The following is a 12358-nucleotide window of genomic DNA, read 5'->3' as shown; positions in this document are numbered from 1 at the left end:
TAGTCCCTACAAGACAGGCCTGTCCTTTGAAGCTTTGAAGCTAGACATTGACCTCTGTCTAGCTTTGAAAATCCATCTTTTTCCAAATAAGGCAGCTGTTTTATCTACACTGAAAATGTGCTATTGAAGCTACTCCTTCGCAATCCCAGCTAGATCTTCTGGATAACCTGCAGTGGCTTCTATACCAGCACCTGGTGCTTCATCTTGCATCATATGCATGTATTACAGAAAGAGTTGGCTGATAATCTCAGAGTTTACAATGTTTAAAGTTTGTTTAATCTTACAGAGTGCACAAAATGAATCTTCTAAATTTGGAAGGCTTAGAACATTTCACACAATAGTGGAGATATTCTGAACTATCTTAGTTATTTTTATAGAAAGATAACCTGTTTCTAAATAAAAAATTCCTTAAATCCAACAATTCGCCCTTCCTGTTTTTTGAAAAGTGTTGTGCTGCTCAAAAGTCCCCATTAGCAATGAAGCTTACATCTTAATTTTAGCACTAGATTATCAAAAGGTATTTATCCTACTTTAAGCCTCTTTGGAATTAAAGCTAAATTAGGCACATAAAATAGGCCTTTGAGTTCTTCACACTTCCTCTCTTCTAACATTTTTGACATGCAGGTAATAAAAAGCCTCTGAATTAATAAGATTTGTGGAAAAGAAGATGAAAGTTAGATTGTATCGGTTGAGAACAGAAATGAATATTAATTAATGCCTAGCAGGAGGACAGTTTGAACTTATCTTGGCATGAGAAAATTGTAGATGGTCTTTTCCCCATAAAAGATGGGGTGCACTGAAGCAGATGGCTTCCATACCTGAGGAGGAGTTTGTAATGCCTGTTCAGTTCCCTTGGGGCTGCATATGCCAGCAAATAATCCAATTGTTTACAGCTGGCATCTGTTCTGATTGACCAATGCCCATAAAATAGTAATTATTAGGTTGTTAAATGTCTTGCTGATCATTCCAGGATTTCAAGAATGACTGAAGGGATAGGGACCCATAAATAGAGTGAGGATATTCTTAAGAAATTTTACTCTCTCTATCTTATTTGAAGGAAAATGTATCTCTTAATCAAACATGTCAAACATCACATTTCTTTAGTACCCCAACAAGAAATTATTTCAAGAAATGTGAAAAGAATGGATGCACTGAAGATTAATGTGTGTGGTGCTTCTCATGAACAGTGGGAAAATATTAAACTTCTTTAATCAGAAGTGTGCTTTGAGTCAATATTGTTGTGGGTTATTAAAAAATCAAATTGATATTCAAGTCAATCTTGAAGTTACACATAGTGAGACTGCAGATGAACAATATAATTTTATGTTTTCGATTATAATTCTTAATATAATTACTCCAAAAGAAACCAATGCAGTGTGGTCTTTTCATCTCCAGGGTACTAGATTTTGAGGCATGAATGTTGCTTTCTCATCACCAAACATGCTCATGAGGGAGATACAGAAGGGCTTAGGCAGCCAGGGCAAGATGGTGAGTGCGGAAGTCAGGGGCAGGGCCAGAACAAAGGAGCATGGAGAGGATCTTCTGATGAGTTCAACTTCCTGCTTCATGAAAGTGCTGGTGGACACAAGTGGGAGGCCCAATCAGACCCTTCCACTTCCATACTTGTGCTTCTAATCAGGGGATCCAATAGAAAAACTAAAACAGCGCCATGGACAAAAGAGGCACCAATCAATAATAATGAGAAGTGTGGGGACAGGGGAGGAGATAAGTAAGGAAGAAATTACAGAGACCACAAAAAAAAAGGCCAAAACTCCCCCACTGGATTCCTGGCTCTGGGGCTCCTTCTCTTTGGAGAAGTCTATCTTTTTATCTCTGTTGCTTTTGCAATAAACTTACTTCTTGCTTGCTATCTCTGAGTCCTGTTCAATTATTTGCTGAATAGAGACAATGAACCCAGCACCTCTGTATGGTAACCCTCAAGGAGAGACATTCTCTCATAAAACAAATCTAGTGCGTTTTATACTTTTTTCCACTTTGCCAGAGGAAAGACCACTTTTTCAATGTTGGGAAACAGAAAAAGCTCCTCCCTCAAGGAATCTGAATGCAATCTACAATATGAATAGGAATGAATTTGAAAGGATCTCTAAACTCATTTTTAAGGGAAGTTAGCAGAGTGGTTGTAAGTTTAACTTAAAAAAAATCAAGTATGTTTTATGCAAGACTGTTACCATTGGGATGTCCAACTGAAGTCCAGGTCTTTGATGTCCTAAACAAAGAATTGAGCAAGACACACGGAAGTAACAGGCAAAGTACAGATTTATTCAAGGTGAAGGTAGAACTCTGTTAGATAGAGCACAGTGGGGAGAGGGTGGGAGGGAGGGAGGGGATGAGAGGATCCAGGTCCTAACATTTAGAAATTAGGGTCTTGTATGCTGAGCTGTAGGCATTATCTCCTGTATACAGAACAAATTGAAGACTTTATCCCATTTGCTCCATTGGTTAACTTGTGCTACTGATTTGAATATTTTCCAATTTTTCTCCCATTGGTTGCCTTAGAAAACCTAATTAGAATATTTCCCACTTTACCCCCATTGGTCACTTAAAAATATGCAATCTTAGGCTGGGGATGTGGCTCAAGCGGTAGCGCACTCGCCTGGCAAGTGCGGGGCACTGGGTTTGATCCTCAGCACCACATAAAGATGTTGTGTCTGCCAAAAAATAAATTTAAAATAATAAAATAAATAAAAAAGATGTTGTGTCCACTGAAAACTAAAAAACTAAATATTAAAAATTCTCTCTCTCTCTTCAAAAAAAATGCAATCTGTGTGACAGGAGTTATCATGGTGATAAATTCTCAGTGGCAGGAGTTGTTACAGTAATGGGACATATTGTAAACATGAATATGACTGGTCTTCTTGTCTTGTTCTCCACTGGCTACTTTCTTATACCCTGTCTCTGCCATCATGGTGTCCCTGAACTCCTACCTGACAGTACTGTTTTAGCCAGTTTTTTCGCTGCTGTAACTACATGACCCCACCAGCACAACTGTAGAGGAGAAGTTTATTTGAGGGTTCACAGTTTTAGAGGTCTTAGTCCATAGAAGGCTGGCTCCACTCCTTGGGGCTCGAGGTAAGGCTGAACATTAAGGCAGGAGAGTGTGGCAGAGGGAAGAAGTTCATATTGTGATCATGAAGCAGAGAGAGTTTCTACTTTGCAGACACAAATATATACCCAAAGCCACACCTCAATTTCCACCTCCTCCAGTCACACCCTATCACTTCAGTTGCCACAGTTAATCCCTATCATGGGGTTAAATCACTGATTGGGTTAAGACTCTTACATCCCAATCATTTCTCCTCTGAACCTTCTTGTGCTATCTCACACATGAGCTTTTGGGGAACACCTTACATCCAAGCCATAACAAGTACTAAACAATGAAAAGAGCAAATTAATTAACTAACACTGTTTACAATGCTATCAGAGAGAAAAAAAAGATTAGCTATCTTGGAATGAATCAAAGTATAAACTATTCTACAGGTAAATTTCTAAGTCTTAATTACAACATATTGGAGAAGACCTACATGAAGTGATATGCTACACTCACAGAATATATCACAAATATGCCAACTACCACAAAACTAATTTACATACTTAACAAAATTTCAATAACAATCTCAAGATTTACATAGAATGTTATCATTTCTAACACTTCAGTGGAGGATTAAAGAGTCAAGATTAAAGAGAATAATTTTAAAGAAGAAAGATTGCGATGCTACATCATGTACAACCAGAGAAATGAAAAGTTGTGCTGCATTTATGTACAATGAATCAAAATGCATTCTGCTGTCAAATATACCTAATTAGAATAAATAAATTAATTAATTAACTAAAAAAGATTAAGATGAGATGTCTCATTACAAATGATTTCACTTTAGAAGGAACTGAAATTAACACAAGGGAGAGAAATTCATCAATGGAGCAGAAGAAAATGTACAAAAACAGAATCAGGTATTAATGGAACAGATGACACCAGAATAAAGCTTTGAGAAAATAAAGCACTATTAAGTAATCAGAGCTCTTAAAATGATAATTCATATGGCAAAGCAGCCATTAAAAAAGATACTACATTCACAATTTAAATTTAGATCAATTAAGAATTTTACTGTCAAAAATAAAATTTTTAAAATTTTAGTAGAAAATTTAGGTTCATATACTTTGGGCTTTGTTGAAGAGTAAGCAACATATTTTTTTAGCCAGATTCAATTAATATTGTCCAAAAATATTAATATATTTACCATGTTAAAATTAAGAACACTTTTCAACAAAAGAAATATTTAAAAAAGAATAAAAGACAAATTACAAGTGGGAGAAGATATTCAGAATCCCAACTAGTACAAAGTAATATCAGAAGACATAAAAATTAAAGTCAAATCAGTAGGAATGAAAGACTGACTCAACTTAAAAGTTGTGGCCAGTATATCTAATGCATTATATCGAGCAAGAAGAATAAAATTATTAGAAATCAGCAAAAATATAAATCAATATGACACAAATACCATTTTACCTTCATTCTATTGACGAAAACTGCTTAGCAATACCAATTGTTAGGATGTGGCCACTGAGAAGCTCTTATATATAAGAGTATAAATAAGTGCAAATATTTTCACGAGTTTAACATTATCAGCTGATATCAGACATCACATATCTTACAAGGAAATAAGTACACTGTCAAATTTATATTCAGGAGAAACTCTTGCTCATGTACAATAGAAGACATATACAAAAATGTTCAAGGAATATTGTTCACATTCATCAGAAACCATCTATTATGGTTTAGATATGATGTATCCCCTAATAGCTCACGTGAGAGACAATGCAAGAGAGTTAGAGGTAAAATAATGGCATTATGAGATTCTTATCAGAGCATTAATTCCCTGATAGGACTTAACTTGGTGGTAACTGTAGGTAAGTCTGGGTGTCACCAAAGAAGGTGGGTAATTGGGGTCTTTTATCTATGGAGAGAGGAGAAGTCTCTCTCTCTGTTTCTTGGTGGCTGTTTCCTAAGTGGCTTTCCTCCAACACATCATTTCTCTGCCATAATGTTCTGCCACACCTGGGCTCAGAGCAATGGAGCTGGCCCTCTGTGGACTAAGACTTCTAAAAGTGTGACCTCCCCAATAAACTTTTCCTTCTCAATATTCTTGTCAGGTCTTTGGTCACAGTGACAAAAAAATCTGACTAAAATACAATCCAAATATTCATGTTGAAGAAAATTCAAAAAACGTTGTGGTATCTTAGCACAGGAGAATGTTATGAAATGATCAAAATGAATAAGCTGTCATGAAGCAATGTGTATGCGTCTTGGAAAAATAATATTTACTGCAAAAATTCAACTCATTTAACTATTTGAAGCAGGAAAGCTTTTAGGAAAAGAAAAAATAACTCAAGTTATAAATATATTTCTTTGAAAATATTCAGATGTATACAATATATAGAAGAAAGCATGTGAATGATTGACACGAGCTTTAGAAAAATAAATGAAAAAAAAGTAATGGGATGAACCATATGTGTAGACACAGGTTAAATTATTATCTGGTTATTACACAAATATAAATGTTTAATTAAATATATATATATTTAATTAAACATTATATATATATATATATATATATATATATATATATATATATATATATAAAATAAATGAAGTCACACCATGTTGAGATCAGCAGTGAAAGTGAACCAAGTTTTATGATTAACCTAATTCCATGCTTACAAGAGAAAGGAATTCTAAGGAATTTTAATTAATAATTATAGATGGAAAATGAGCAATTTACCCCCAAATGACTTGATACAGAGAATAAATGGGTAGACTAGTGAGAGAGGCAAGATAGATTCTCACTCATTTATTCCATTTTCCTGTAAAATTTAATATTATGGTAATGCTTTGGAAAGAATTTTGATTGCACTGTGCTTCTCCTATTTTGCATCTCTGTTTTGAACTCTGATTTTATTTTTATTTTCCAGCAGAAATACCAACACAGGATTTTAGGCATGATTTCCTCTACAGATCCATGAGACTCCACCAGGCTGAGCAGTTTTAGGGTTTGGTATGAGATGCCCCCCAAATCTCCTGTTAACATGGGAATGTTCAGAGGTGAAGTGATTAGATTATGAGAACTGTAACCCAATTAGCCCATCCTCCTGAGGACTGACTGGATGGTAACTGTAGGCAGGTGGGGAATGGCTGCAGGAGGTGTGTCTCTGGGGGCATGCCCTGGCAGGGTGCATCTTCTCTGTGGTCCCTTCCTTCTCTCCCTCTTGCTTCCTGACCCACCAGGAGCTGAGCAGCTTCCACGGTTGGTATCTTCCCTTTGATGTGTTGCTTCACCTTGGACCCAGAGCTATGGAGTCGATCATCTTAGACTGAGATCTCTGAAACTCCCAAATAAACTTTCCCCCCTTTAAGTTGTTCTTGTCTGGTATTTTGATTACAGAGATGAAAAAGCTAATTAAAATAGGCAGTATGATTATATTTTAGTGTTGTCTTTGCATAGGGAGCACTTGAGGGTTAATGACATTTAATTTGATAAAAATGTTCATAACCCAATGATTAATGAATTTTTGTTAAAAAACTATAAAATGATTTTTTAGAAACCTCTAATGTATTTTAAACTGTATTAAATGTTGTGTTAAATACTTGACATTATTTTTACCAGTCAATGAGTAAAAGATAATACTATGACATACATATTCATACATAATACCGTGTTGCCACAAGCCGTCAGTGGGGGTATGTGGACTACAGTAGCATAGTAGCCTCCTGAGGGGATAAGTCTGGCATTGGGAACTTCCCATGGCACTACTTCACACACAGGAATTGGCCACCTGATGCAGGTAAACTCCCCCCTAAAGCTTTGCCAGATTCCACACAGCCACTGAATTGGGTGTGACCTGCCAAGATGTCAATCAACCTGCTGACTGCAAGACTCCACCCTTGAAACCTTAGCCCCCCTTTTGATGTACACCCTTAAATAAACCACTGGAGCCATCTTTTCTTTGTCTAATTCCAGTGCCCATGTGGACTAGATCTATCAGGGGCTTTGGGTTTGTAAATATATTTCTAAATATTGGTCTTTTGTTATTCACTAATTATTTGAGACTTTAAGTTTTAGGGTGGCTTAAATTCTCCTGGGCAGGCAGAAGAACCCTGCAATGAGATGCTGGCCATCGCCCCCATTACTGTGTAATACGAAATTCAGAGTCTGTGCACTCCTTCATACAGTGGATTGTGCAACCAAAGCAGCACTCTTCTTTTAAATCACATAAACAAAAGCCATAAGTATCTAAAATATTTTCATGATTCCTTCAGAGTAATTATAAGCAATTTCACTGTAAGAGTTCTTTAATGCTTTACATGAATTTCATAATACAGTCCTTGTTCTAAAGAAGATTAATCATAAAATTTTAAAAAAATGCATTTTCTGAAAGAAAAAAACAGCCATCATAGAAAGTGGTGAAATATTTCATTTCATCCCTGCAGAAGATCCTAAAACTTAGAATTTACTTTTCTTCTTTAAAACTCACAAATTTACTCAAAACAACTTTCCAATGAACATAAAGATTATATTTCCACAAAGAGAAGGCACGGAGCTTCACAAGTTGAGAACAAACATTATGATGACTTAAGAGGGATGTTAGGCCTTGATGGGTAACTTGGTTTTTGGACTGAGTTCTGTAATTTGTTAGAAGAGTTTGACACCAATAGGAATTGATGCCTTTTGATTGTTTTCAACATTGTCACACCTGAAGTATATGAAGTATACAGGGGACCGACCAAGATGTGATTGATGAAAGCAAACGTCATCCCATCTTGCCTGTCAGACCATCTTGTTTTCATCCCATCAGGTAACCCAAATCTCTTCTTCACTGTGAAGCCTTCTAGGATCTGGGCATCTTTCTTAAATTCTCCTTCATCTGTACCTTCAAAAGCACTGTACATATAACTCTTAGATCTTGTCAATGCCTTTAAATGCACTATGTATACATAACTCTTACATCTTATCAAGTATGTGTTTGCATGCTTCTTCCTTTGTGTTTATTGAAAGGATCTTTGTACATATAAGTCACTGCAAAGTTCTAATACAACGAATAGAAAGATAAGTGAATGGTGTCTTTTGTTGTGTTGTGATCTGTCAAATAAGGTGCACAGAGTCCAGGCATGTTAAATACCATAAAACCATGAAGGAGTGGTATTTTACCTTGTAATGGATATCAATTACAAGGGGGCTTTATTCTCCAAATCTAGAATATAAAGGTTATTTTTGATGAAAATATAAAAAATAAGTAGAGTCAGACAAAGGCAAAATCATAAAAGATCATTTGATTTCATCAGCTGGTGCAGAAGCAAAGGATCAGAAATTAAAAGACTCTCAGAAAGAATGTAGAAAACCTGTCGCGACCCCTTGCCCGCAAGGAAGACGCAACTCAGGAATCTTCTTTCAGCAGTTTATTCAGGCCCTTGATATTTCTTCTTCTCTCTCTCGGATGCCCCTCCCAGCCTTAATAAAGCATCTCAAGCCCCAATGCGAAGCTGCCACGTGGAGCTTTCTCATAGGGTGGTGAAAAACCATGCGCCAACTCTCCCAAATAAGGAGTTGTTTGTCACAGACCACAGCGGAGCCAGCGCCATCTTGTAATGGTGACCATAGTCTGCAGAAACGGCAGAAGCGGCTCACCACAGTTCCCCCTTTCTGTTTTCTTAAAACAATACAGGCGAGAGTAGAGGTCCTATCCCACTGTGCAGAAGTGGCTGCATAGTATGGCTCAGTCCTAAGGAGGGCCCTTCCCCAGATCTGAGGCCATATCAGCCAACGCCTTTTTTCGTGGGGCGGGGCGTGGACGCGTCTAACCCGCATGCAATAGGACATGCTCTCCTTGAGGTCCTCTTCAAGGATCACTCAAGTGCAGTGCCTTGCCTCGCATCCTGTATCGTGACGATGGTGGACGAAGGGGGATAGCTGAGGCTGAACTGTGGCTGTTTATAACGACAAACAAGTTGACAGCACCCTGAAAGAAAGGCACGGACTTTAAGGCGATAGAAAAGCACTAGTGTGGAAACCCATCTGCGTGCAATGGCAGTAAGACCGGCAGAGTGCAAGGGCTTTCCAACACTAAGAGAATAACAAAGAAAGTCATGTCGATCCCAGTGCAATGTTATAATAACTTGGGGTGTAATGACCATGTCAAAGGTTTACTGTTTAAGATGCGCAAGCCAGACTTGAGGCGAGTTGCCATTTTCTAAAGCTGCAAGAGCTTGTATGATCATAGCCTTATCGTGAGCACTACGGGCCTTAAGGTGACAGAGAAACCACAAACAGAGGAACATACCGAAGCAACACATTGCACCAAAAATGCCTACCCCCACCCACTCTTTGAAGAAGGAAAAAGCAGAAGATAGCCAATCGGTGAATTGACCCAAAGTCACGGGATCGACACAGGTACTGTTCAAGACAGCTATCTGGGTTAGTTGAGACTGGATCAAGTTTTCTGCTTCCATGGACCAGGTTCCAGATAGATACTCTCCGATGATGCGGGAGGCATTTCTGGAATCATAGAATCTGACAGAGGTTATACATAAATGTGCACGTTGATCAATACAACCCAAATGTAGTAGGTCAGACAATTCCTCAACTTGAGCTTGAAGCAGATCTATCCTTTGATGAGCAGCCAGAATCCCAGACAAAATGTGTTGATTAATTCTACTTTGAGATTCAAGTATGGTGGATGTTTGTTGAATAACCTGATTAATAGTGGCAGCAGTTTGTACCTGGCTGGCAATGGCTACTCCAGCTGTAACTGCTGCAGCAGCAGACACTGCCACAGCTGTCACTATAGCTGCCGTAATTCCAAAATCTCTACGGGCTCTAATCAGTTCAACAATAGGAAAAGACTCTGGATCTGTAGTAACCGGAATCGGGACAAAGGTTGGAATTTTCATAATCACTGCCGTAGTCCAGGAGCCATTCCAACACTCAGACAAATAACAGGTAATATTAGAACAATTAAGCATCCCCTGTAATGTAACATTAGCCAAAAGAAACAGGAACGGAGATTGGAGACAGACTGCTGCGGAGGGTAATGTAGCATTAAACAATTGTGAATTGTGTGAAGTAATTTTAAGTCTCCTACCTCGCTCCGAGTCTTGGGTACTGCCAGAAACATTAAACAGCCAACTTTGGACTCCCAGCAATTGAGCCAATGCAGAAATATCGGCTGAAGCCCCCTTCTCATTAGAAATCAGCCATTGAAACCAGGACCAACCTACTCCTGTAGAGGAGTTGGCACTGTTGTTAAAGTTATAAACATGCCTCTTAAGAGAGGGGGAAAGGGAGAAACCTTTAGCAACTTGATGTTTCTCCAAAGAATGATCCTGACAAGGCGTAAATGTTGGGGGGAAACCAAAATTAGGGGTACAGTAAGGCTGCCCGAAAATGCAAACCACGGTGCAGCGATATCTATCTTCTGTAAAAATCTCTGTAAAGTACTATGTTTCACTTCCAGGCCCTTGGAACGTAACAGGCCATCTAGGGCCAGGAGAAGCGGACTTGAAGATGCGGCACCCATGACACAACAACAAAAGAAGCACAAAAAACAAAAGCGAAATGACACAACAAAAGAAACACAGAAAACAAAAGCGAAAGTACACAGTGCAGCTGCAATAAAATGTAATGCTCTCTCTTTCTTTACAGAGGAGCTGCCCCGCTTTGGTCGCGGATCCCACTTACCTGGGACTAACCCCGCTTTGATCGCGGATCCCACTTATTGGGACTAACCCCGCTTTGGTCGCGGATCCCACTTACCTGGGACTAACCGGTGCACCACCCCTGACTGCTGAAAGTTCTGGTTCCCGGGTTTCGGCACCACTTGTCGCCACCCCTTGCCCGCAAGGAAGACGCAACTCAGGAATCTTCTTTCAGCAGTTTATTCAGGCCCTTGATATTTCTTCTTCTCTCTCTCGGATGCCCCTCCCAGCCTTAATAAAGCATCTCAAGCCCCAATGCGAAGCTGCCACGTGGAGCTTTCTCATAGGGTGGTGAAAAACCATGCGCCAACTCTCCCAAATAAGGAGTTGTTTGTCACAGACCACAGCGGAGCCAGCGCCATCTTGTAATGGCGACCATAGTCTGCAGAAACGGCAGAAGCGGCTCACCACAAAAACCCTTTTTTTTTTTTTATTTACAGACAGGGTCTCACTAAGTTGCTGAGGCTGACTTTGAACTTGCAATCCTCCTGCCTCAGCCTCCTGAACCACTGTGATTACAGGTGTGTGCCACTTTGCCTAGTAAATGATTATTTTCTTAAATGAGGTACTGTTTATATTTGTAATTATAAAACTCCCACCTTTGCAAATATTGTTTTCACTAGTCTTGGCACTCAGTTATATCTGATTTCTCATAATCTTCTCCCAGTCTGAATGACAGTTACCTCTCTTAATGTAAACGGTAAAGCAGTATTTGATTTTCTTCACCATTCCCAAGAATTTCACCTCTGAATATTCCTACATTAACAGTATTTTTGGGAGGATCTCATACAAAACTGTAAAACTGCATATTATTGTTGTTGATACTAAAGTTATTTTCCTGATGTTTGATAGCTTTTAAAATGCATTTACTTCATCTATGTATGCATTTGATAATATTTTGATAACATTTATCATATATAATTGTGATGCAATGTATCAATTCAAAAATAAATTATTGACAACACAATTAATGGGGAATCTTGGGTCTCCTGGGGATAAAGATCTGATTGTCTCACAAGACTGATAACTACAGTGTTGCCTTGTAAATGTGCCATAATTTTAGTTCTGGCTCAAAGAACATATCTATTTGCAAACTGAGGAACAGTATTTTCTCAGAGGTGTGGCCCTATTAACCAAGTTCTCAAGAATGGTGAAGAATAATCAAATACTGCTTTAGCATTTACATTAAGAGAGATAATTGTCATTCAGACTGGGAGAAGATTATGAGAAGTCAGATATAACTGAGTGCCAAACCGAGTGAAAACGGTATCTCTACATGTGGGAGTTTTATATTTACAAATTTAAACAGTACCTCATTTAAGAAAGTAATCATTTATGGGGCATGGTGGCATACACCTGCAATCCCAGCAGCTCAGGAGGCTGAGGCAGGAGGATGCAAGTTCAAAGCCAGCATCAGCAACTTAGTGAGGCCCTAAGTAACTTAGCAAGACCCTGTCTCTAAATAAACAATAAAAGAGGGCTGGGGATGTGGCTCAGTGGTTAATTGCACCTGGGTTCAATCCCTGGTACTCCCCCAAAAAGAAATTAATCATTTTCTCCCCTCACCTAGGATAATCAATAACGTGACTTCTA

This window comes from Marmota monax, unplaced genomic scaffold (genome assembly GCF_021218885.2).
Source record: "Marmota monax isolate L192 unplaced genomic scaffold, Marmota_monax_Labrador192_F-V1.1 WCK01_AAM20220418_F8-fsc00188, whole genome shotgun sequence".
In the NCBI taxonomy this organism is placed as follows: domain Eukaryota; kingdom Metazoa; phylum Chordata; class Mammalia; order Rodentia; family Sciuridae; genus Marmota; species Marmota monax.
This window is presented reverse-complemented; position numbering follows the sequence as displayed.